Source organism: Natrix helvetica, assembly GCF_964273705.1.
Source record: "Natrix helvetica genome assembly, chromosome: 4".
Lineage (NCBI taxonomy): Eukaryota > Metazoa > Chordata > Lepidosauria > Squamata > Natricidae > Natrix > Natrix helvetica.
The window spans coordinates 139,963,936-139,984,952 of NC_138550.1; the positions used below are offsets into that span (position 1 = coordinate 139,963,936).

The following is a 21,017-nucleotide window of genomic DNA, read 5'->3' on the forward strand; positions in this document are numbered from 1 at the left end:
CATTTCCTGGCAAAATACATGGGAAAATCCCATTCGGGAAAATTCCACTTAGGGTTAGGGTTAGCTCTCCATGAATTCTCACAGCAAAACGGACATCGCCATTGGATTCAGAGCCCCTAGGTATTGTTAGGAGGAAGCACGCCTTTTGAGATCACCTTATGTACATTTCCTGGCAAAATACATGGGAAAATCCCATTCGGGAAAATTCCACTTAGGGTTAGGGTTAGCTCTCGATGAATTCTCAGAGCAAAACGGACATCGCCATTTGATTTAGATCCCCTGGAAATGGTTAGTAGGGGGCAAGCCTTTTGAGCACACCTTATGTACATTTCCTGGCAAAATACATGGGAAAATCCCATTCGGGATAATTCAACTTAGGGTTAGGGTTAGCTCTCCATGAATTCTTAGAGCAAAACGGACATCGCCATTGGATTCAGTGCCCCTCGGAATGGTTAGGAGGGGGTACGCCTTTTGAGCCCACTTTATGTACATTTCCTGACAAAATACATGGGAAAATCCCATTCGGGAAAATTCCACTGAGGGTTAGGGTTAGCTCTCCATGAATTCTCAGAGCAAAACAGACATCGCCATTGGATTCAGAGCCCCTCGGAATGGTTAGGAGGGGGCATGCCTTTTGAGCCCACCTTATATACTTTTCCTGACAAAATAAATGGGAAAATACCATTTGAGAAAATTCTATTTAGGGTTAGGGTTAGCTCTCCATGAATTCTCAGCGCAAAACAGACATCACCATTGGATGCAGAGCACCTCGGTATTGTTAGGAGGGGTCACGCCTTTTGAGCCCACCTTATGTACATTTCCTGGCAAAATACATGGGAAAATCCCATTTGGGAAAATTCAACTTAGGGTTAGGGTTAGCTCTCCATGAATTCTCAGAGCAAAACGGACATCGCCATTGGATTCAGAGGTCCTCGTAATGGTTAGGAGGGGCCATGCCTTTTGAGCCCACTTTATCTACATTTCCTAGCAAAATACATGGGAAAATCCCATTCGGGAAAATTCCACTTAGGGTTAGGGATAGCTCTCCATGAATTCTCAGAGCAAAATGGACATCGCCATTGGATTCAGAGCCCCTAGGTATTGTTAGTAGGGGGCACACCTTTTGAGCCCACCTTATGTACATTTCCTGGCAAAATACATGGGAAAATCCCATTTGGGAAAATTCCACTTAGGGTTAGGGTTAGCTGTCCATGAATGCTCAGAGCAAAATGGACATCGCCATTGGATTCAGAGCCCCTCGGAATGGTTAGGAGGGGGTATGGCTTTTGAGCCCACCTTATGTACATTTCCTGGCAAAATACATGGGAAAATCCCATTCGGGAAAATTCCACTTAGGGTTAGGGTTAGCTCTCCATAAATTATCAGAGCAAAACGGACATCGCCATTGGATTCAGAGCCCCTCGGAATGGTTAGGAGGGGGCACGCCTTTTGAGCCCACCTTATGTACATTTTCTGAGAAAATACATGGGAAAATCCCATTCGGGAAAATTCCACTTCGGGTTAGGGTTAGCTGTCAATGAATTCTAAGAGCACAACCTACGTCACCATTGGATTCACAGACCCTCGGAATGGTTAGGAGCGGGCACGCCTTTTGAGCCCACCTTATGTACATTTCCTGGCAAAATACATGGGAAAATCCCATTAGGGAAAATTCCCCTTAGGGTTAGGGTTAGCTCTCCATGAATTCTCAGAGCAAAACGGACATCGCCATTGGATTCAGAGGTCCTCGGAATGGTTAGTAGGGGGCACGCATTTTGAGCCCTCCTTATGTACATTTCCTGGCAAAATATATGGGAAAATTCCATTCGGGAAAATTCCACTTCGGGTTAGGGTTAGCTCTCCATGAATTCTCAAAGCAAAACGAACATCGCCATTGGATTCAGTGCCCCTCGGAATGGTTAGGAGGGGGCACGCCTTTTGAGCCCACGTTATATACTTTTCCTGACAAAATAAATGGGAAAATACCTTTCGAGAAAATTCTACTTAGGGTTAGGGTTAGCTCTCCATGAATTCTCAGAGCAAAGCGGATATCGCCATTGGATTCACAGCCCCTCGGAATGGTTAGGAGGGGGCACGCCTTTTGAGCCCACCTTATGTACATTTCCTGGCAAAATACATGGGAAAATCCCATTTGGGAAAATTCAACTTAGGGTTAGGGTTAGCTCTCCATGAATTCTCAGAGCAAAACGGACATCGCCATTGGATTCAGAGGTCCTAGTAATGGTTAGGAGGGGCCATGCCTTTTGAGCCCACTTTATCTACATTTCCTAGCAAAATACATGGGAAAATCCCATTCGGGAAAATTCCACTTAGGGTTAGGGATAGCTCTCCATGAATTCTCAGAGCAAAATGGACATCGCCATTGGATTCAGAGCCCCTAGGTATTGTTAGTAGGGGGCACACCTTTTGAGCCCACCTTATGTACATTTCCTGGCAAAATACATGGGAAAATCCCATTTGGGAAAATTCCACTTCGGGTTAGGGTTAGCTGTCCATGAATTCTCAGAGCAAAATGGACATCGCCATTGGATTCAGAGCCCCTCGGAATGGTTAGGAGGGGGAATGGCTTTTGAGCCCACCTTATGTACATTTCCTGGCAAAATACATGGGAAAATCCCATTCGGGAAAATTCCACTTAGGGTTAGGGTTAGCTCTCCATAAATTATCAGAGCAAAACGGACATCGCCATTGGATTCAGAGCCCCTCGGAATGGTTAGGAGGTGGCACGCCTTTTGAGCCCACCTTATGTACATTTTCTGAGAAAATACATGGGAAAATCCCATTCGGGAAAATTCCACTTCGGGTTAGGGTTAGCTGTCAATGAATTCTAAGAGCAAAACCTACGTCACCATTGGATTCACAGACCCTCGGAATGGTTAGGAGGGGGCACGCCTTTTGAGCCCACCTTGTGTACATTTCCTAACAAAATACATGAGAAAATCCCATTCAGGAAAATTCCACTTAGGGTTAGGGTTAGCTCTCCATGAATTCTCACAGCAAAATGGACATCGCCATTGGATTCAGAGCCCCTAGGTATTGTTAGGAGGAAGCACGCCTTTTGAGCTCACCTTATGTACATTTCCTGGCAAAATACATGGGAAAATCCCATTCGGGAAAATTCCACTTAGGGTTAGGGTTAGCTCTCGATGAATTCTCAGAGCAAAACGGACATCGCCATTTGATTTAGATCCCCTGGAAATGGTTAGTAGGGGGCAAGCCTTTTGAGCACACCTTATGTACATTTCCTGGCAAAATACATGGGAAAATCCCATTCGGGAAAATTCAACTTAGGGTTAGGGTTAGCTCTCCATGAATTCTCAGAGCAAAACAGACATCGCCATTGGATTCAGTGCCCCTCGGTATGGTAAGGAGGGGGCACGCCTTTTAAGCCCACCTTATGTACATTTGCTGGCAAAATACATGGGAAAATCCCATTCGGGAAAATTCCACATAGGGTTAGGGTTAGCTGTCCATGAATTGTAAGAGCAAAACCGACATCACCATTGGATTCACAGCCTGTCGGAATGGTTAGGAGGGGGCACGCCTTTTGAGCCCACTTTATGTACATTTCCTGACAAAATACATGGAAAAATCTCATTCGGGAAAATTCCACTGAGGGTTAGGGTTAGCTGTCCATGAATTCTCAGAGCAAAATGGATATCGCCATTGGATTCAGAACCCCTCGGAATGGTTAGGAGGGGCCATGCCTTTTGAGCCCACTTTATGTACATTTCCTAGCAAAATACATGGGAAAATCCCATTCGGGAAAATTCCACTTAGGGTTAGGGATAGCTCTCCATGAATTCTCAGAGCAAAATGGACATCGCCATTGGATTCAGAGCCCCTCGGAATGGTTAGGAGGGGGCACCCCTTTTGAGCCCACCTTGTGTACATTTCCTAACAAAATACATGAGAAAATCCCTTTCGGGAAAATTCTACTTAGGGTTAGGGTTAGCTCTCCATGAATTCTCAGCGCAAAACGGACATCACCATTGGATGCAGAGCACCTCGGTATTGTTAGTAGGGGGCAAGCCTTTTGAGCACACCTTATGTACATTTCCTGGCAAAATACATGAGAAATTCCCATTCGGGATAATTCAACTTAGGGTTAGGGTTAGCTCTCCATGAATTCTTAGAGCAAAACGGACATCGCCATTGGATTCAGTGCCCCTCGGAATGGTTAGGAGGGGGTACGCCTTTTGAGCCCACTTTATGTACATTTCCTGACAAAATACATGGGAAAATCCCATTCGGGAAAATTCCACTGAGGGTTAGGCTTAGCTCTCCATGAATTCTCAGAGCAAAACAGACATCGCCATTGGATTCAGAGCCCCTCAGAATTGTTGGGAGGGGGCATGCCTTTTGAGCCCACCTTATATACTTTTCCTGACAAAATAAATGGGAAAATACCATTCGAGAAAATTCTATTTAGGGTTAGGGTTAGCTCTCCATGAATTCTCAGCGCAAAACGGACATCGCCATTGGATTCAGAGCCCCTAGGTATTGTTAGTAGGGGGCACACCTTTTGAGCCCACCTTATGTACATTTCCTGGCAAAATACATGGGAAAATCCCATTTGGGAAAATTCCACTTAGGGTTAGGGTTAGCTGTCCATGAATGCTCAGCGCAAAATGGACATCGCCATTGGATTCAGAGCCCCTCGGAATGGTTAGGAGGGGCCATGCCTTTTGAGCCCACTTTATGTACATTTCCTAGCAAAATACATGGGAAAATCCCATTCGGGAAAATTCCACTTAGGGTTAGGGATAGCTCTCCATGAATTCTCAGAGCAAAATGGACATCGCCATTGGATTCAGAGCCCCTCGGAATGGTTAGGAGGGGGCACGCCTTTTGAGCCCACCTTGTGTACATTTCCTAACAAAATACATGAGAAAATCCCTTTCGGGAAAATTCCACTTAGGGTTAGGGTTAGCTGTCCATGAATTCTAAGAGCAAAACCGACATCGCCATTGGATTCACAGCCCCTCGAATGGTTAGGAGGGGGCACGCCTTTTGAGCCCACTTTATGTACATTTCCTGGCAAAATACATGGGAAAATCCCATTCGGGAAAATTCCACTTAGGGTTAGGGTTAGCTCTCCATGAATTCTCACAGCAAAATGAACATCGCCATTGGATTCTGTGCCCCTCGGAATGGTTAGGAGGGGGCACGCCTTTTGAGCCCACTTTATGTACATTTCCTGGAAAAATACATGGGAAAATCCCATTTGGGAAAATTCAACTTAGGGTTAGGGTTAGCTCTCCATGAATTCTCAGAGCAAAACGGACATCGCCATTGGATTCAGAGGTCCTAGTAATGGTTAGGAGGGGCCATGCCTTTTGAGCCCACTTTATCTACATTTCCTAGCAAAATACATGGGAAAATCCCATTCGGGAAAATTCCACTTAGGGTTAGGGATAGCTCTCCATGAATTCTCAGAGCAAAATGGACATCGCCATTGGATTCAGAGCCCCTAGGTATTGTTAGTAGGGGGCACACCTTTTGAGCCCACCTTATGTACATTTCCTGGCAAAATACATGGGAAAATCCCATTTGGGAAAATTCCACTTAGGGTTAGGGTTAGCTGTCCATGAATTCTCAGAGCACAATGGACATCGCCATTGGATTCAGAGCCCCTCGGAATGGTTAGGAGGGGGAATGGCTTTTGAGCCCACCTTATGTACATTTCCTGGCAAAATACATGGGAAAATCCCATTCGGGAAAATTCCACTTAGGGTTAGGGTTAGCTCTCCATAAATTATCAGAGCAAAACGGACATCGCCATTGGATTCAGAGCCCCTCGGAATGGTTAGGAGGTGGCACGCCTTTTGAGCCCACCTTATGTACATTTTCTGAGAAAATACATGGGAAAATCCCATTCGGGAAAATTCCACTTCGGGTTAGGGTTAGCTGTCAATGAATTCTAAGAGCAAAACCTACGTCACCATTGGATTCACAGACCCTCGGAATGGTTAGGAGGGGGCACGCCTTTTGAGCCCACCTTGTGTACATTTCCTAACAAAATACATGAGAAAATCCCATTCAGGAAAATTCCACTTAGGGTTAGGGTTAGCTCTCCTTGAATTCTCACAGCAAAATGGACATCGCCATTGGATTCAGAGCCCCTAGGTATTGTTAGGAGGAAGCACGCCTTTTGAGCTCACCTTATGTACATTTCCTGGCAAAATACATGGGAAAATCCCATTCGGGAAAATTCCACTTAGGGTTAGGGTTAGCTCTCGATGAATTCTCAGAGCAAAACGGACATCGCCATTTGATTTAGATCTCCTGGAAATGGTTAGTAGGGGGCAAGCCTTTTGAGCACACCTTATGTACATTTCCTGGCAAAATACATGGGAAAATCCCATTCGGGAAAATTCAACTTAGGGTTAGGGTTAGCTCTCCATGAATTCTCAGAGCAAAACGGACATCGCCATTGGATTCAGTGCCCCTCGGTATGGTAAGGAGGGGGCACGCCTTTTAAGCCCACCTTATGTACATTTGCTGGCAAAATACATGGGAAAATCCCATTCGGGAAAATTCCACTTAGGGTTAGGGTTAGCTGTCCATGAATTGTAAGAGCAAAACCGACATCACCATTGGATTCACAGCCCGTCGGAATGGTTAGGAGGGGGCACGCCTTTTGAGCCCACTTTATGTACATTTCCTGACAAAATACATGGAAAAATCTCATTCGGGAAAATTCCACTGAGGGTTAGGGTTAGCTGTCCATGAATTCTCAGAGCAAAATGGATATCGCCATTGGATTCAGAACCCCTCGGAATGGTTAGGAGGGGCCATGCCTTTTGAGCCCACTTTATGTATATTTCCTAGCAAAATACATGGGAAAATCCCATTCGGGAAAATTCCACTTAGGGTTAGGGATAGCTCTCCATGAATTCTCAGAGCAAAATGGACATCGCCATTGGATTCAGAGCCCCTCGGAATGGTTAGGAGGGGGCACCCCTTTTGAGCCCACCTTGTGTACATTTCCTAACAAAATACATGAGAAAATCCCTTTCGGGAAAATTCTACTTAGGGTTAGGGTTAGCTCTCCATGAATTCTCAGCGCAAAACGGACATCACCATTGGATGCAGAGCACCTCGGTATTGTTAGTAGGGGGCAAGCCTTTTGAGCACACCTTATGTACATTTCCTGGCAAAATACATTGGAAAATCCCATTCGGGATAATTCAACTTAGGGTTAGGGTTAGCTCTCCATGAATTCTTAGAGCAAAACGGACATCGCCATTGGATTTAGTGCCCCTCGGAATGGTTAGGAGGGGGTACGCCTTTTGAGCCCACTTTATGTACATTTCCTGACAAAATACATGGGAAAATCCCATTCGGGAAAATTCCACTGAGGGTTAGGGTTAGCTCTCCATGAATTCTCAGAGCAAAACAGACATCGCCATTGGATTCAGAGCCCCTCGGAATTGTTAGGAGGGGGCATGCCTTTTGAGCCCACCTTATATACTTTTCCTGACAAAATAAATGGGAAAATACCATTCGAGAAAATTCTATTTAGGGTTAGGGTTAGCTCTCCATGAATTCTCAGCGCAAAACGGACATCGCCATTGGATTCAGAGCCCCTAGGTATTGTTAGTAGGGGGCACACCTTTTGAGCCCACCTTATGTACATTTCCTGGCAAAATACATGGGAAAATCCCATTTGGGAAAATTCCACTTAGGGTTAGGGTTAGCTGTCCATGAATGCTCAAAGCAAAACGAACATCGCCATTGGATTCTGTGCCCCTCGGAATGGTTAGGAGGGGGCACGCCTTTTGAGCCCACTTTATGTACATTTCCTGGAAAAATACATGGGAAAATCCCATTCGGGAAAATTCCACTGAGGGTTAGGGTTAGCTCTCCATTAATTCTAAGAGCAAAACAGACATTGCCATTGGATTCAGAGCCCCTCGGAATTGTTAGGAGGGGGCATGCATTTTGAGCCCACCTTATATACATTTTCTGACAAAATAAATGGGAAAATACTATTCGAGAAAATTCTACTTAGGGTTAGGGTTAGCTCTCCATGAATTCTCAGCGCAAAACGGACATCACCATTGGATGCAGAGCACCTCGGTATTGTTAGGAGGGGGCACGCCTTTTGAGCCCACCTTATGTACATTTCCTGGCAAAATACATGGGAAAATCCCATTTGGGAAAATTCCACTTAGGGTTAGGGTTAGCTGTCCATGAATTCTCAGAGCAAAATGGACATCGCCATTGGATTCTGTGCCCCTCGGAATGGTTAGGAGGGGGCACGCCTTTTGAGCCCACTTTATGTACATTTCCTGGAAAAATACATGGGAAAATCCCATTCGGGAAAATTCCACTGAGGGTTAGGGTTAGCTCTCCATTAATTCTAAGAGCAAAACAGACATCGCCATTGGATTCAGAGCCCCTCGGAATTGTTAGGAGGGGGCATGCATTTTGAGCCCACCTTATATACATTTTCTGACAAAATAAATGGGAAAATACTATTCGAGAAAATTCTACTTAGGGTTAGGGTTAGCTCTCCATGAATTCTCAGCGCAAAACGGACATCACCATTGGATGCAGAGCACCTCGGTATTGTTAGGAGGGGGCACGCCTTTTGAGCCCACCTTATGTACATTTCCTGGCAAAATACATGGGAAAATCCCATTTGGGAAAATTCCACTTAGGGTTAGGGTTAGCTGTCCATGAATTCTCAGAGCAAAATGGACATCGCCATTGGATTCAGAGCCCCTCGGAATGGTTAGGAGGGGGTATGCCTTTTGAGCCCACCTTATGTACATTTCCTGGCAAAATACATGGGAAAATCCCATTCGGGAAAATTCAACTTAGGGTTAGGGTTAGCTCTCCATGAATTCTCAGAGCAAAACGGACATCGCCATTGGATTCAGAGGTCCTCGGAATGGTTAGTAGGGGGCACGCATTTTCAGCCCTCCTTATGTACATTTCCTGGCAAAATATATGGGAAAATCCCATTCGGGAAAATTCCACTTCGGGTTAGGGTTAGCTGTCCATGAATTCTCAGAGCAAAACGGACATCGCCATTGGATTCACAGCCCCTCGGAATGGTTAGGAGGGGCCATGCCTTTTGAGCCCACTTTATGTACATTTCCTAGCAAAATACATGGGAAAATCCCATTCGGGAAAATTCCACTTAGGGTTAGGGATAGCTCTCCATGAATTCTCAGAGCAAAATGGACATCGCCATTGGATTCAGAGCCCTTCGGAATGGTTAGGAGGGGGCACGCCTTTTGAGCCCACCTTGTGTACATTTTCTAACAAAATACATGAGAAAATGCCTTTCGGGAAAATTCCACTTAGGGTTAGGGTTAGCTGTCCATGAATTCTAAGAGCACAACCGACATCGCCATTGGATTCACAGCCCCTCGGAATGGTTAGGAGGGGTTACGCCTTTTGAGCCCACTTTATGTACATTTCCTGGCAAAATACATGGGAAAATCCCATTCGGGAAAATTCCACTTAGGGTTAGGGTTAGCTCTCCATGAATTCTCACAGCAAAACGGACATCGCCATTGGATTCAGAGCCCCTAGGTATTGTTAGGAGGAAGCACGCCTTTTGAGATCACCTTATGTACATTTCCTGGCAAAATACATGGGAAAATCCCATTCGGGAAAATTCCACTTAGGGTTAGGGTTAGCTCTCGATGAATTCTCAGAGCAAAACGGACATCGCCATTTGATTTAGATCCCCTGGAAATGGTTAGTAGGGGGCAAGCCTTTTGAGCACACCTTATGTACATTTCCTGGCAAAATACATGGGAAAATCCCATTCGGGATAATTCAACTTAGGGTTAGGGTTAGCTCTCCATGAATTCTTAGAGCAAAACGGACATCGCCATTGGATTCAGTGCCCCTCGGAATGGTTAGGAGGGGGTACGCCTTTTGAGCCCACTTTATGTACATTTCCTGACAAAATACATGGGAAAATCCCATTCGGGAAAATTCCACTGAGGGTTAGGGTTAGCTCTCCATGAATTCTCAGAGCAAAACAGACATCGCCATTGGATTCAGAGCCCCTCGGAATGGTTAGGAGGGGGCATGCCTTTTGAGCCCACCTTATATACTTTTCCTGACAAAATAAATGGGAAAATACCATTTGAGAAAATTCTATTTAGGGTTAGGGTTAGCTCTCCATGAATTCTCAGCGCAAAACAGACATCACCATTGGATGCAGAGCACCTCGGTATTGTTAGGAGGGGTCACGCCTTTTGAGCCCACCTTATGTACATTTCCTGGCAAAATACATGGGAAAATCCCATTTGGGAAAATTCAACTTAGGGTTAGGGTTAGCTCTCCATGAATTCTCAGAGCAAAACGGACATCGCCATTGGATTCAGAGGTCCTCGTAATGGTTAGGAGGGGCCATGCCTTTTGAGCCCACTTTATCTACATTTCCTAGCAAAATACATGGGAAAATCCCATTCGGGAAAATTCCACTTAGGGTTAGGGATAGCTCTCCATGAATTCTCAGAGCAAAATGGACATCGCCATTGGATTCAGAGCCCCTAGGTATTGTTAGTAGGGGGCACACCTTTTGAGCCCACCTTATGTACATTTCCTGGCAAAATACATGGGAAAATCCCATTTGGGAAAATTCCACTTAGGGTTAGGGTTAGCTGTCCATGAATGCTCAGAGCAAAATGGACATCGCCATTGGATTCAGAGCCCCTCGGAATGGTTAGGAGGGGGTATGGCTTTTGAGCCCACCTTATGTACATTTCCTGGCAAAATACATGGGAAAATCCCATTCGGGAAAATTCCACTTAGGGTTAGGGTTAGCTCTCCATAAATTATCAGAGCAAAACGGACATCGCCATTGGATTCAGAGCCCCTCGGAATGGTTAGGAGGGGGCACGCCTTTTGAGCCCACCTTATGTACATTTTCTGAGAAAATACATGGGAAAATCCCATTCGGGAAAATTCCACTTCGGGTTAGGGTTAGCTGTCAATGAATTCTAAGAGCACAACCTACGTCACCATTGGATTCACAGACCCTCGGAATGGTTAGGAGCGGGCACGCCTTTTGAGCCCACCTTATGTACATTTCCTGGCAAAATACATGGGAAAATCCCATTAGGGAAAATTCCCCTTAGGGTTAGGGTTAGCTCTCCATGAATTCTCAGAGCAAAACGGACATCGCCATTGGATTCAGAGGTCCTCGGAATGGTTAGTAGGGGGCACGCATTTTGAGCCCTCCTTATGTACATTTCCTGGCAAAATATATGGGAAAATTCCATTCGGGAAAATTCCACTTCGGGTTAGGGTTAGCTGTCCATGAATTCTCAGAGCAAAACGGACATCGCCATTGGATTCACAGCCCCTCGGAATGGTTAGGAGGGGCCATGCCTTTTGAGCCCACTTTATGTACATTTCCTAGCAAAATACATGGGAAAATCCCATTCGGGAAAATTCCACTTAGGGTTAGGGATAGCTCTCCATGAATTCTCAGAGCAAAATGGACATCGCCATTGGATTCAGAGCCGCTCGGAATGGTTAGGAGGGGGCACGCCTTTTGAGCCCACCTTGTGTACATTTCCTAACAAAATACATGAGAAAATCCCTTTCGGGAAAATTCCACTTAGGGTTAGGGTTAGCTGTCCATGAATTCTAAGAGCACAACCGACATCGCCATTGGATTCACAGCCCCTCGGAATGGTTAGGAGGGGTTACGCCTTTTGAGCCCACTTTATGTACATTTCCTGGCAAAATACATGGGAAAATCCCTTTCGGGAAAATTCCACTTAGGGTTAGGGTTAGCTCTCCATGAATTCTCACAACAAAACGGACATCGCCATTGGATTCCGAGCCCCTAGGTATTGTTAGGAGGAAGCACGCCTTTTGAGATCACCTTATGTACATTTCCTGGCAAAATACATGGGAAAATCCCATTCGGGAAAATTCCACTTAGGGTTAGGGTTAGCTCTCGATGAATTCTCAGAGCAAAACGGACATCGCCATTTGATTTAGATCCACTGGAAATGGTTAGTAGGGGGCAAGCCTTTTGAGCACACCTTATGTACATTTCCTGGCAAAATACATGGGAAAATCCCATTCGGGATAATTCAACTTAGGGTTAGGGTTAGCTCTCCATGAATTCTTAGAGCAAAACGGACATCGCCATTGGATTCAGTGCCCCTCGGAATTTTTTGGAGGGGGTACGCCTTTTGAGCCCACTTTATGTACATTTCCTGACAAAATACATGGGAAAATCCCATTCGGGAAAATTCCACTGAGGGTTAGGGTTAGCTCTCCATGAATTCTCAGAGCAAAACAGACATCGCCATTGGATTCAGAGCCCCTCGGAATTGTTAGGAGGGGGCATGCCTTTTGAGCCCGCCTTATATACTTTTCCTGACAAAATAAATGGGAAAATACCATTCGAGAAAATTCTATTTAGGGTTAGGGTTAGCTCTCCATGAATTCTCAGCGCAAAACGGACATCACCATTGGATGCAGAGCACCTCGGTATTGTTAGGAGGGGGTATGGCTTTTGAGCCCACCTTATGTACATTTCCTGGCAAAATACATGGGAAAATCCCATTCGGGAAAATTCCACTTAGGGTTAGGGTTAGCTCTCCATAAATTATCAGAGCAAAACGGACATCGCCATTGGATTCAGAGCCCCTCGGAATGGTTAGGAGGGGGCACGCCTTTGGAGCCCACCTTATGTACATTTTCTGAGAAAATACATGGGAAAATCCCATTCGGGAAAATTCCACTTCGGGTTAGGGTTAGCTGTCAATGAATTCTAAGAGCAAAACCTACATCACCATTGGATTCACAGACCCTCGGAATGGTTAGGAGGGGGCACGCCTTTTGAGCCCACCTTGTGTACATTTCCTAACAAAATACATGAGAAAATCCCATTCGGGAAAATTCCACTTAGGATTACGGTTAGCTGTCCATGAATTGTAAGAGCAAAACGGACATCGCCATTTGATTTAGATCCCCTGGAAATGGTTAGTAGGGGGCAAGCCTTTTGAGCCCACCTTATGTACATTTCCTGGCAAAATACTTTGGAAAATCCCATTCGGGAAAATTCCACTTAGGGTTAGGGTTAGCTGTCCATGAATTCTAAGAGCAAAACGGACATCGCCATTTGATTTAGATCCCCTGGAAATGGTTAGTAGGGGGCAAGCCTTTTGAGCCCACCTTATGTACATTTCCTGGCAAAATACATGGGGAAATCCCATTCGGGAAAGTTCCACTTACGGTTAGGGTTAGCTCTCCATGAATTCTCAGTGCAAAACGGACATCGCCTTTGGATTCAGTCCCCCTCGGTATGGTAGGGAGGGGGTACGCGTTTTGAGCCCACCTTATGTACATTTCCTGACAAAATACATGGGAAAATCCCATTCGGGAAAATTCTACTTAGGTATATGGTTAGCTGTCCATGAATTCTCAGAGCAAAACGGACATAGCCATTGGATTCACAGCCCTCGGAATGGTTAGGAGGGCCAAGCCTTTTGAGACCACCTTATGTACATTTCCTGGAAAAATACATGGGAAAATCCCATTCGGGAAAATTCCACTTACGGTTAGGGTTAGCTCTCCATCAATTTTCAGAGCAAAAGTGACATCGCCTTTGGATTCAGTGCCCCTCTGTATGGTAGGGAGGGGGCACTGCTTTTGAGCCCACCTTATGTACATTTCCTGACAAAATACATGGTAAAAGCCCATTCGGGAAAAATCTACTTAGGTATATTGTTAGCTCTCCATGAATTCTAAGAGCAAAACCGACATCGCCATTGGATTCAAAGCCCCTCGGAATGGTTATGAGGGGGCATGCCTTTTGAGCCCACCTTATGTACATTTACTGACAAAATACATGGGAAAATCCCATTCGGGAAAATTCCACTTAGGGTTAGGGTTAGCTCTCGATGAATTCTCAGAGCAAAACGGACATCGCCATTGGATTCAGAGCCCCTCGGAATGGTTAGGAGGGGGAACGCCTTTTGAGCCCACATTATGTACATTTCCTGGCAAAATACATGGGAAAATCCCATTCGGGAAAATTCCACTTAGGGTTAGCGTTAGCTGTCCATGAATTTTAAGAGCAAAACCGACATCGCCATTGGATTCACAGCCCCTCAGAATGGTTAGGAGGGGGACGCCTTTTGAGCCCACCTTATGTACATTTCCTGGCAAAATACATGGGAAAATCAAATTCGGGAAAATTCTACTTAGGTATATTGTTAGCTCTCCATGAATTCTCAGAGCAAAACGGACATCGCCATTGGATTCAGAGCCCCTCGGAATGGTTAGGAGGGGGCATTCCTTTTGAGCCCACCTTTTGTACATTTCCTGGCAAAATACATGGGAAAATCCCATTCGGGAAAATTCCACTTAGGGTTAGCGTTAGCTGTCCATGAATTCTCAGAGCAAAACGGACATCGCCATTGGATTCAGAGCCCCTCGGAATGGTTATGAGGGGGCATGCCTTTTGAGCCCACCTTATGTACATTTACTGACAAAATACATGGGAAAATCCCATTCGGGAAAATTCCACTTAGGGTTAGGGTTAGCTCTCGATGAATTCTCAGAGCAAAATGGTAATCGCCATTTGATTTAGATCCCCTGGAAATGGTTAGTAGGGGGCAAGCCTTTTGAGCACACCTTATGTACATTTCCTGGCAAAATACATGGGAAAATCCCTTTCGGGATAATTCAACTTAGGGTTAGGGTTAGCTCCCCATGAATTCTCAGAGCAAAACGGACATCGCCATTGGATTCAGTGCCCCTCGGAATGGTTAGGAGGGGGCACGCCTTTTGAGCCCACTTTATGTACATTTCCTGGCAAAATACATGGGAAAATCCCATTCGGGAAAATTCAACTGAGGGTTAGGGTTAGCTCTCCATGAATTCTCAGAGCAAAACAGACATCACCAATGGATTCAGAGCCCCTCGGAATTGTTAGGAGGGGGCATGCCTTTTGAGCCCACCTTATATACTTTTCCTGACAAAATAAATGGGAAAATACCATTCGAGAAAATTCTACTTAGGGTTAGGGTTAGCTCTCCATGAATTCTCAGCGCAAAACGGACATCACCATTGGATGCAGAGCACCTCGGTATTGTTAGGAGAGGGCATGCCTTTTGAGCCCACCTTATGTACAATTCCTGGCAAAATAAATGGGAAAATCCCATTCGAGAAAATTCTACTTAGGGTTAAGGTTAGCTCTCCATGAATTCTCAGCGCAAAACGGACATCACCATTGGATGCAGAGCACCTCGGTATTGTTAGGAGGGGGCACGCCTTTTGAGCCCACCTTATGTACATTTCCTGGCAAAATACATGGGAAAATCCCATTCGGGAAAATTCCACTTAGGGTTAGGGTTAGCTCTCCATAAATTATCAGAGCAAAACGGACATCGCCATTGGATTCAGAGCCCCTCGGAATGGTTAGGAGGGGGCACGCCTTTTGAGCCCACCTTATGTACATTTTCTGAGAAAATACATGGGAAAATCCTATTCGGGAAAATTCCACTTAGGGTTAGGGTTAGCTGTCAATGAATTATCAGAGCAAAACGGACATCAACATTTGATTTATATCCCCTGGAAATGGTTAGTAGGGGGCAAGCCTTTTGAGCCCACCTTATGTACATTTCCTGGCAAAATACTTTGGAAAATCCCATTCGGGAAAATTCTACTTAGGTATATGGTTAGCTGTCCATGAATTCTCAGAGCAAAACGGACATAGCCATTGGATTCACAGCCCTCGGAATGGTTAGGAGGGCCAAGCCCTTTGAGACCACCTTATGTACATTTCCTGGCAAAATACATGGGAAAATCCCATTCGGGAAAATTCCACTTAGGGTTAGGGTTAGCTCTCCATGAATTCTCAGAGCAAAATAGACATCGCCATTGGATTCAGAGCCCCTCGGAATGGTTAGGAGGGGGCATGCCTTGAGCCCATCTTATGTACATTTCCTGGCAAAATACATGGGAAAATCCCATTCGGGAAAATTCCACTTAGGGTTAGCGTTAGCTGTCCATGAATTTTAAGAGCGAAACTGACATAGCCATTGGATTCACAGCCCCTCGGAATGGTTAGGAGGGGGACGCCTTTTGAGCCCACCTTATGTACATTTCCTGACAAAATACATGGTAAAAGCCCATTCGGGAAAAATCTACTTAGGTATATTGTTAGCTCTCCATGAATTCTAAGAGCAAAACCGACATCGCCATTGGATTCAAAGCCCCTCGGAATGGTTAGCAGGGGGACGGCTTTTGAGCCCACCTTATGTACATTTCCTGGCAACATACATGGGAAAATCCCATTCGGGAAAATTACACTTAGGGTTAGGGTTAGCTCTCCATGAATTCTCAGACTAAAACGGACATCGCCATTGGATTCAGAGCCCCTCGGAATGGTTAGGAGGGGGAACGCCTTTTGAGCCCACCTTATGTACATTTCCTGGTAAAATACATGGGAAAATCCCATTCGGGAAAATTCCACTTAGGGTTAGCGTTAGCTGTCCATGAATTTTAAGAGCAAAACCGACATCGCCATTGGATTCACAGCCCCTCAGAATGGTTAGGAGGGGGACGCCTTTTGAGCCCACCTTATGTACATTTCCTGGCAAAATACATGGGAAAATCAAATTCGGGAAAATTCTACTTAGGTATATTGTTAGCTCTCCATGAATTCTCAGAGCAAAACGAACATCGCCATTGGATTCAGAGCCCCTCGGAATGGTTAGGAGGGGGCATTCCTTTTGAGCTCACCTTATGTACATTTACTGACAAAATACATGGGAATATCCCATTAGGGAAAATTCCACTTAGGGTTATGGTTAGCTGTCCATGAATTCTCATAGCAAAACGGACATCGCCATTGGATTCACAGCCCCTCGGAATTGTTAGGAGGGGGCGCGCCTTTTGAGACCACCTTATGTACATTGCCTGGAAAAATACATGGGGAAATCCCATTCGGGTAAATTCCACTTAGGGTTAGGGTTAGCTCTCCATGAATTCTCAGAGCAAAACGGACATCGCCTTTGGATTCAGTCCCCCTCGGTATGGTAGGGAGGGGGCACGCGTTTTGAGCCCACCTTATGTACATTTCCTGACAAAATACATGGGAAAATCCCATTCGGGAAAATTCTACTTAGGTATATGGTTAGCTGTCCATGAATTCTCAGAGCAAAACGGACATCGCCATTGGATTCACAGCCCTCGGAATGGTTAGGAGGGGGCATGCCTTGAGCCCATCTTATGTACATTTCCGGCAAAATACATGGGAAAATCCCATTCGGGAAAATTCCACTTAGGGTTAGCGTTAGCTGTCCATGAATTTTAAGAGCAAAACCGACATCGCCATTGGATTCACAGCCCCTCGGAATGGTAGGGAGGGGGCACGGCTTTTGAGCCCACCTTATGTACATTTCCTGACAAAATAAAAGGTAAAAGCCCATTCGGGAAAATTCTACTTAGGTATATTGTTAGCTCTCCATGAATTCTAAGAGCAAAACCGACATCGCCATTGGATTCAAAGCCCCTCGGAATGGTTAGGAGGGGGACGGCTTTTGAGCCCACCTTATGTACATTTCCTGGCAACATACATGGGAAAATACCATTCGGGAAAATTACACTTAGGGTTAGGGTTAGCTCTCCATGAATTCTCAGAGCAAAACGGACATCGCCATTGGATTCAGAGCCCCTCGGAATGGTTAGGAGGGGGAACGCCTTTTGAGCCCACCTTATGTACATTTCCTGGCAAAATACATGGGAAAATCCCATTCGGGAAAATTCCACTTAGGGTTAGCGTTAGCTGTCCATGAATTTTAAGAGCAAAACCGACATCGCCATTGGATTCACAGCCCCTCAGAATGGTTAGTAGGGCGACGCCTTTTGAGCCCATCTTATGTACATTTCCTGGCAAAATACATGGGAAAATCAAATTCGGGAAAATTCTACTTAGGTATATTGTTAGCTCTCCATGAATTCTCAGAGCAGAACGAACATCGCCATTGGATTCAGAGCCCTCGGAATGGTTAGGAGGGGGTATGGCTTTTGAGCCCACCTTATGTACATTTCCTGGCAAAATACATGGGAAAATCCCATTCGGGAAAATTCCACTTAGGGTTAGGGTTAGATGTCCATGAATTCTAAGAGCAAAACCGACATCGCCATTGGATTCACAGCCCCTCGGTATGGTTAGGAGGGGGCACTCCTTTTGAGGTCACCTTATGTACATTTCCTGACAAAATACATGGGAAAATCCCATTCGGGAAAATTCTACTTAGGTATATGGTTAGCTGTCCATGAATTCTCAGAGCAAAACGGACATCGCCATTGGATTCAGAGCCCCTCGGAATTGTTAGGAGGGGGCATGCCTTTTGAGCCCACCTTATATACTTTTCCTGACAAAATAAATGGGAAAATACCATTCGAGAAAATTCTACTTAGGGTTAGGGTTAGCTCTCCATGAATTCTCAGCGCAAAACGGACATCACCATTGGATGCAGAGCACCTCGGTATTGTTAGGAGGGGGCATGCCTTTTGAGCCCACCTTATGTACAATTCCTGGCAAAATAAATGGGAAAATCCCATTCGAGAAAATTCTACTTAGGGTTAGGGTTAGCTCTCCATGAATTCTCAGCGCAAAACGGACATCACCATTGGATGCAGAGCACCTCGGTATTGTTAGGAGGGGGCACGCCTTTTGAGCCCACCTTATGTACATTTCCTGGCAAAATACATGGGAAAATCCCATTTGGGAAAATTCCACTTAGGGTTAGGGTTAGCTCTCCATGAATTCTCAGAGCAAAATGGACATCGCCATTGGATTCAGAGCCCCTCGGAATGGTTAGGAGGGGGTATGGCTTTTGAGCCCACCTTATGTACATTTCCTGGCAAAATACATGGGAAAATCCCATTCGGGAAAATTCCACTTAGGGTTAGGGTTAGCTCTCCATAAATTATCAGAGCAAAACGGACATCGCCATTGGATTCAGAGCCCCTCGGAATGGTTAGGAGGGGGCACGCCTTTTGAGCCCACCTTATGTACATTTTCTGAGAAAATACATGGGAAAATCCCATTCGGGAAAATTCCACTTAGGGTTAGGCTTAGCTGTCAATGAATTATCAGAGCAAAACGGACATCAACATTTGATTTAGATCCCCTGGAAATGGTTAGTAGGGGGCAAGCCTTTTGAGCCCACCTTATGTACATTTCCTGGCAAAATACTTTGGAAAATCCCATTCGGGAAAATTCCACTTAGGGTTAGGGTTAGCTGTCCATGAATTCTAAGAGCAAAACGGACATCGCCATTTGATTCACAGCCCTCGAAATGGTTAGGAGGGCCACGCCTTTTGAGACCACCTTATGTACATTTCCTGGCAAAATACATGGGGAAATCCCATTCGGGAAAATTCCACTTAGGGTTAGGGTTAGCTCTCCATGAATTCTCAGGGCAAAACGGACATCGCCTTTGGATTCAATCCCCCTCTGTATGGTAGGGAGGGGGCACGCGTTTTGAGCCCACCTTATGTACATTTCCTGACAAAATACATGGGAAAATCCCATTCGGGAAAATTCTACTTAGGTATATGGTTAGCTGTCCATGAATTCTCAGAGCAAAACGGACATAGCCATTGGATTCACAGCCCTCGGAATGGTTAGGAGGGCCAAGCCTTTTGAGACCACCTTATGTACATTTCCTGGCAAAATACATGGGAAAATCCCATTCGGGAAAATTCCACTTAGGGTTAGGGTTAGCTCTCCATGAATTCTCAGAGCAAAACAGACATCGCCATTGGATTCAGAGCCCCTCGGAATGGTTAGGAGGGGGCATGCCTTGAGCCCATCTTATGTACATTTCCTGGCAAAATACATGGGAAAATCCCATTCGGGAAAATTCCACTTAGGGTTAGCGTTAGCTGTCCATGAATTTTAAGAGCGAAACTGACATAGCCATTGGATTCACAGCCCCTCGGAATGGTTAGGAGGGGGACGCCTTTTGAGCCCACCTTATGTACATTTCCTGACAAAATACATGGTAAAAGCCCATTCGGGAAAAATCTACTTAGGTATATTGTTAGCTCTCCATGAATTCTAAGAGCAAAACCGACATCGCCATTGGATTCAAAGCCCCTCGGAATGGTTAGGAGGGGGACGGCTTTTGAGCCCACCTTATGTACATTTCCTGGCAACATACATGGGAAAATCCCATTCGGGAAAATTACACTTAGGGTTAGGGTTAGCTCTCCATGAATTCTCAGACTAAAACGGACATCGCCATTGGATTCAGAGCCCCTCGGAATGGTTAGGAGGGGGAACGCCTTTTGAGCCCACCTTATGTACATTTCCTGGCAAAATACATGGGAAAATCCCATTCGGGAAAATTCCACTTAGGGTTAGCGTTAGCTGTCCATGAATTTTAAGAGCAAAACCGACATCGCCATTGGATTCACAGCCCCTCAGAATTGTTAGGAGGGGGCGCGCCTTTTGAGACCACCTTATGTACATTGCCTGGAAAAATACATGGGGAAATCCCATTCGGGTAAATTCCACTTAGGGTTAGGGTTAGCTCTCCATGAATTCTCAGAGCAAAACCGACATCGCCATTGGATTCATAGCCCTTCGGAATGGTTAGGATGGGGTATGCCTTTTGAGCCCACCTTATGTACATTTCCTGGCAAAATACATGGGAAAATCCCATTCGGGAAAATTCCACTTAGGGTTAGGGTTAGCTGTCCATGAATTCTAAGAGCAAAACCGACATCGCCATTGGATTCACAGCCCCTCGGAATGGTTAGGAGGGGGCACTCCTTTTGAGGCCACCTTATGTACATTTCCTGACAAAATGCATGGGAAAATCCCATTCGGGAAAATTCTACTTAGGTATATGGTTAGCTGTCCATGAATTCTCAGAGCAAAACGGACATCGCCATTGGATTCACAGCCCTCGGAATGGTTAGGAGGGCCACGCCTTTTGAGACCACCTTATGTACATTTCCTGGCAAAATAC

The 21,017-nt window shown here is 45.3% G+C and overlaps 1 protein-coding gene across 1 annotated transcript in view; it reads right to left on the minus strand.

The window, feature by feature from the left end:
- CNGB3 (cyclic nucleotide gated channel subunit beta 3) overlaps positions 1-21,017 on the minus strand; it is a gene marked incomplete at both ends in the record, with an annotated part of 294,107 nt that overhangs the window by 222,117 nt on the left and 50,973 nt on the right. The window lies entirely within an intron of this gene.